Source organism: Hypomesus nipponensis, chromosome 24 (assembly GCF_054491055.1).
Source record: "Hypomesus nipponensis isolate SF chromosome 24, ASM5449105v1, whole genome shotgun sequence".
Taxonomy (NCBI): domain Eukaryota; kingdom Metazoa; phylum Chordata; class Actinopteri; order Osmeriformes; family Osmeridae; genus Hypomesus; species Hypomesus nipponensis.
In genome coordinates, this window is record NC_140384.1 from 8,203,908 (window position 1) to 8,210,000 (window position 6,093).

Genomic DNA, 6,093 nt, shown 5'->3' on the forward strand with positions numbered 1-6,093 from the left:
TGATTCACAGTGATATACTTGTCTCCAGCATAAATAATTAATAATTTTCATGTGCTCTCATACAGCCCCAGAGAGTGAAACGGTTGAGTGTTTTCACAACGCATTTGTGTCCAATCTTCTGCGAATTGGGCGTACACTAATCAAACCAGAGTAAACATGCCTTGAATATTTGTTGAGTCATCTGCTTATCAGCGAATCAAAAGGCTTGTTTGCAAGGCTGGCGTGAAGATCGGAGAGCTGCGGTTGAGGTTTTTTTTTTTGGCCTGCATCTGTTGTGCTCAGATATGATTGTCTTCCAAACTAGCCTACATCTGTCTGGCTACTGAGACAAAAGCTCTGTACCTTCAGAGGTAGGCCCACTCACCCTTCACCCCCAGCCTGTCAGAGCTAGGGAATGCTCTCCTTTTTTTTTGAAGTTGGTCTCAGACTACATGAAAGCCCACGCACTCCACGTTAGAGCTAGCTTTCCCCAGGAGCTGTAACTGTTTGAAAGTTTTTGAAAGAGTAGCATGAAAGCACATGTCATACAGAGTATTTGAAAAGGAAGAGAGAGGACAGCGACACGCGCCTGCCTAGGATTGGTTAGCGATCAGATAGGGCAGAATTGATGACCTGGCTCAGGATGGATTTCTGGGAGCAGGCTGCCAGGAGGAGGTAATACTTTCAGGATCTTATCGGCGCTGGCATAAGCTGAGCGCTGCATTACCCACTTCCCAGAGTCAGCTTATTATGAGAGTCCATGATGTGATTGCTTGTACTGCTATTGTGTGTCCCATGCTCCTCGTGCTCAGAACAGGAGTGTTTGTCTGTGCTGGCGAGAAGGCAAAGGCCACCGGTCACCAACTCCACACATTCCTCACATTCCCAGTCCTAATGACAATAATGTTATAGGCTACTAGATTTAGATCTATTTATCAGATAAAAGCAGTCACATGGTGTGACTCATGCATTGCTATGGTTTGAGATGGGATTTAGCTAACTAAACCATAGCCTACTTTAAATGTTTTTATTAGAATTGGCTTAGATTAGATAAGTTAATTAAACAATAACAATGCCAAATCCGCCATCTTCTAATATGCAATAGCCTACATTATTGCTGCCATGATCATTGGTGCTTATTGAGCAAGAATGCATAATTACAGGGGAAAGGGAAAGCCAAAATGTGTTTGTCAGTTCAAATAGTTTGGTGGTCTTTGTGAAACTGAGATCAAAATTGACAAGGCGATAAGTGTGTCCAAGAATACAAAGTTAGTTTCGGTCGTCCGCTAGACAGAATATATAACTCGCCCACTTCGGTTTTATAGACCTTTAATTTTTCCGCGCATAGAAAGCGTGGTTTCAGACCCGACGCTTGGACGCTGACAGCGTCACCTTGGTAACAACCCTCAATTACAAATGATTGGCCAACCCGTGGGAATATTTCAATTCCCTCAGTACAATGATTGGTTGGTGGGCGGTCTGAGAGTCTGTGAGCGTCTGCATCGTTCCGGGTTATTGTCAGTTTCGGCAGCTCAGCACCGGGGTAGGACCGCATCCCGAAGCGCAGTGCGCTGCCTTTAACAACTGAATATTTATTCTGCCATTATCAACAACAATTCGTAACTGAATTAAAGACAGGAACAAGTAAAAGGATTCTGCGGAGCTCATTTTTTTAAAACATCTCAATCGGATATCTAAGACTAAATTGGGAGCAGACCTCTTAAAAGGGCTGCCGACACCACCGGAGAAAGTGCAGACGGACACTCAATCAGGATTTCGTTTCGCGTTTGATTCAGATGATCTTTCTTTCCACGGTACACTATCAAAGCTCGGTGTCGCTACACTTTGGTACCGTAGAGGTTCAACATCATATCACCAGGACGTAAAGGTCAGCGTATTTGCGAGGTGCGGATTGAATAGGTTGAGTAGGTGGAGCACTTACTGAACCAATGCGTAATAACGGGACATTTGGGAATTATGTTCACACAGTAAATCTTTGGGATTGATTTTAGCCGACGTTTTGTAGGACCTTCACTGGAGCGATTCGCACAGACGCGAATACAAGTACGGACGCAAACGGGATCCCGATACTGGGCTACTTTGTTTCCGAGGGCTAAAGGTTGAAGCTGATCGCTAGGTGCGCATTTTAACAAGGCAAAATTGTCACGCAACGCTCCCGAAATTGCCGACCTGTTATTGAGCGTACTTAACACTATTAGCAATCATTGAATAACGGAAAGTAGCCTTGAGGGTTCTACTATCCGGCTTGGAACCAGTTCTCCCCCCTGAATATGTGCTTTGCGACGAAAAGGGAGGAATAAACTGCTAAATCGTTGATCACCAAGGAGTTGTCAAAAGAAACCTGTTTAAAGCCGTTTCTGGATTTTGGCGAGCAGAATGCAACACTATTGATTTGGACAGCGACGCACCGAGGCAGTCAGCTCACCCTTCGCTACAAGCTGCATGGAGTTCTAGCCAGCACCACCAAACAATTTATGGTAAATATCCTCATGTTTATATAAGTCTTCTCCCATCTGTCAAAATGATTTCCTGCATTTTGCAAGTGCAGATTTTTTGACATTGTGTACAATCGGCGTCATTCGACGGCATCTACAGGCTATCGAGCCAAAATGATTGAATGAATTAACCGATTTTACTAATCACGAAAAGGATCGCAGTGTAAAAACATAATGATATAGGTGAACAAGCTTTCCATTGCGAAAATGCACAAATAGTAAGCTACACTGAAATGTAGGCTAAACCGTCTGTTTCCGTGCGTGAACAGCAATAACGGCAGTGTTGTAAAAAGACGTGTCAGTAAATGGATTTAGGAACTGCTTTGATGTGTAATATTGGTCTTTTTAGTATGGGTAGCAATTAAGTCTATTGTCGCGGGACGCGGGTATTGCCCCCGTGGCAAGACAGACAACTTGAGGCAAGGATGTGGCACTTGCAGAGTCGCTGCTCGAGCCGGGGTGTGAAATTCTCTCTGTACGCCCCCCTGCGTCATATTAGTTTTTAATGAGAGGCGAGGGTAAATAGTTTCAACAGCACTTAATGAAAATTTCAGCCCCAAATGCCACCAACAGACGCCATTGTTTGCCAAGTGTTAGAGCGTTTTTCAAGAACAAGTTTTATTAAGCTACTATCTTAACAATCTATCATACCGACCGGATAATAGGCAACCTGGCTGACATAGCTGACAAATGATAGTTGGCAACTCTGAATTCCATATTTTTTTCCAAAAACCTGTAATGGCCACTTCCAGTTATTCCTCAGATGTGAATATTGAAGAACGACTTTCCTTAAGGCAAGCATAACTAATTCAGTCCAAAATAGGCCCTCTATACTCCTAGCCCCAGTCTCCACTCTTCAAAGGCACCTGCCATATAGCACTGCATTTGTTGTATTGAATTAACCATGCAGTGATATATGAGGCACAGGATTCACCTGAGGGGGCAGGGCTTTGCTCCCCCCACTCTGGGTCTATGACCTGCTGAGCAAATTGGGCTCATATTAGCTCTGCTGCTACTGCTCCTCACCTAAATGCAAACTCCTGCTGGCCAAATGCCTTAACTCGACATGATGGTTGTTTTTAAGGTGCCAGGATAGCCTTAATATGTAGGTCACTGAATGACCTCTTGGATGTTGTGTGTTCTGTGGAAGTCATGTGATTCACCTTGGTGTTTTCGAGGCGAGGAGTATAGGCTTGGATGGCACGATGCTGGACAAAGCGTTTTCATGTTTATAAAGTAGATGGTAATTGTATGAAGGAAAAGAATCTCTTTCGATCTTCCGTTGAGGAAATACAGAATTATGCACAAATGGGGCATTGTTTAACATTGACAGATCATTTCAAAACAGACCACAAGGCTGAAGGGGAACGTGAAAGGGCTGCTTTCAACTTTCAAGAGAATTCTTTCAACAACTATCATGCTGTTGGGGTATTGGCTGAAGAGCAGATTTAATTTGAGGAAGATATTAACAAAAGTAATACACTGCAAGCCTAGGCACTTTATCAATTTGCAACTCCGAAACCGTATTTCAATTTGATTGATTGATAGCGCTGGGTTGAATGCACTGTACTCTTTGCTTATTAAAGCTGCAGCCTTGAGTGAATAAGTGAGCTTTGCTCATGAATATCTTTATAATAGCCAAACTTTAATTTCCTGCTCTACGTATTAATCTTTTTTTTCTTCTTCCCATCCCAGGATTTGATTGTTTCAACGTAGCGCCTTGGGCACCAAAGCTCATTTTTGCATTTTAGATCACTGAGCTACAGCAGTGTGTATGCATATGTGTGCCATGGCAGGGCTTCAGTTCTAGAACAGTCTGTGTTCTAGAACTAGACAGTTCTAGACATGTGTGGCCTCTGCCTATCTGTGCTCAAGGCCATGATGTGGCACATTTTGTTTGCAAGATGGATAATGTTTTACTGTATGCAGTGCAGCTGTCACATGCTGTTGGTAACGTGTTGTCTAACTATTGTGCTACATGAGGCAGGCGGCGAGACTGAGAAACGTCGGATGTTTCCTGGAAATCCATTCGTTAGCCTTGAAACGCCACCCGACACATGGGGGGGGGGGGGGGGGGTTGGGGGAACAGGGACCGTGAACTTTTCCTCTCGAGGGGCATCCAAACAGTATATCATTAGGTGTTGATCAAAGAGTTCCTCTGGAGGAGGAGAAGCAGGATATGTTTGCTCTCTGTACCAGTCTTTGTGTTTAACAATTTCCATATGAATGAATACAAATACGCTCCCCAGAGCTTGTGGTGTGTTGTTTGATTGTAGACTTTCAGGTGGGCTGTAATTCTCTGTAGGTAATATTAGTACTTGTGTCATGACTAGGTTCTGTTCTCCTCTGTCAATCTCTTTCTCTCTTTCGGTTCCCATAGTAGTAATCCATCTATGATCTACCTCAGTAAAACATAACAACAACAGGTCCTATCCCTAACTCTGTCTTTTGTAACACCCTTAGTCAATAAGTGACCTTTAGTATCTAATTCCTTTCAGGCCACAAACAGGTCACCTCCGCCCTGCCAGAGAAAACAGCCTTCTGCCCAGACAGTCAAACATGTTCAGTGGTTCAAACCAGGTTGATGGCTGTATTTACGGTCCCAGTGTAAAGGTTAGGGTGTATTCTTTTTACAAAGTGCCGGCATTATGATGCTTTTTCACAAAGCAGAAAGAGAATGGAAATCAAGCAATCTTTCGGTTGGATTTGCGAGTCCAGAAGAAAGGATTACTGTGTGATTGCGCAGGCCCCCCTGTGGTCTCTCTGGTGGCTAGCCTGTGATAGCGAGGCGTGCTTGTTCTGAAACACATTATTATATTTCTGCTCTCGGTAATCCCCATCCATGATTACCTTGGATTGCTGCGGGCTGTGCAGAGAGATGGTCTGTCTGACAGGTGTTCTAATCAGCCTCGGTAGCCCTCTGTGATATGGCCAGCAGACAGACAGGCAGACACACAGAAAGGTGGAAAGGCAGACAGACAGACAGACAGACAGACAGACAGACAGACAGACAGACAGACAGACAGACAGATAGACAGATACAGGCAGACAGATACAGGCAGACAGATACAGGCAGACAGGCAGGCAGGCGTTTTAACTAGGCTTTAGGAGGGCAGCTCAGCCACTTAGCCTACTCCCTCTCCTCCGTGATCTCAATCACCTCAGAGAAGTTAATATCCAGCCCTTCATGTGGAATGTGGTGAAAGCAGCTGGGACATTTTTCTTTTAAATGAGGTGCGCATGTGAGATGGATGATATCTCCAAAGCAACTGCTTTGTGTCGATTTTGGACAAACACAGTTCACAGTGCTGAGGCTGCAGCTAAACAGTTGGCTCCAGAACTAATCGAGTGAGATTGAGCACGGCCATGTTGCTTCCAGTGCATTCTACGGAGGAGGGAGAGGATATAGCCAATCTTACAAGCTCTCAAACAGCCTATTTGCTGCCCATAAAAACAATGCTTCTGTTTCCTGGCTCACGGTCACATTGATTTGTTCTAGGTGACAGTGCAGGCTGCTGTGAAATCACCCCAGAACCATTGATCTCAAGGAGTAACAGAGAGAGAGAGAGAGAGAGAGAGAGTAAGAGAGAGACAGGGT

At 44.4% G+C, this 6,093-nt stretch overlaps 1 protein-coding gene across 1 annotated transcript in view; it reads left to right on the forward strand.

The window, feature by feature from the left end:
- The first annotated feature begins 1,521 nt into the window (after window positions 1-1,521).
- The window catches only part of fam222aa (family with sequence similarity 222 member Aa), a 46,204-nt gene continuing 41,632 nt past the window's right edge, over window positions 1,522-6,093 (forward strand). The window contains exon 1 of the mRNA XM_084690564.1: window positions 1,522-2,477. The gene's annotated coding sequence lies outside the window, so the exon portion shown is untranslated. The remainder of the gene's footprint in view (window positions 2,478-6,093) is intronic.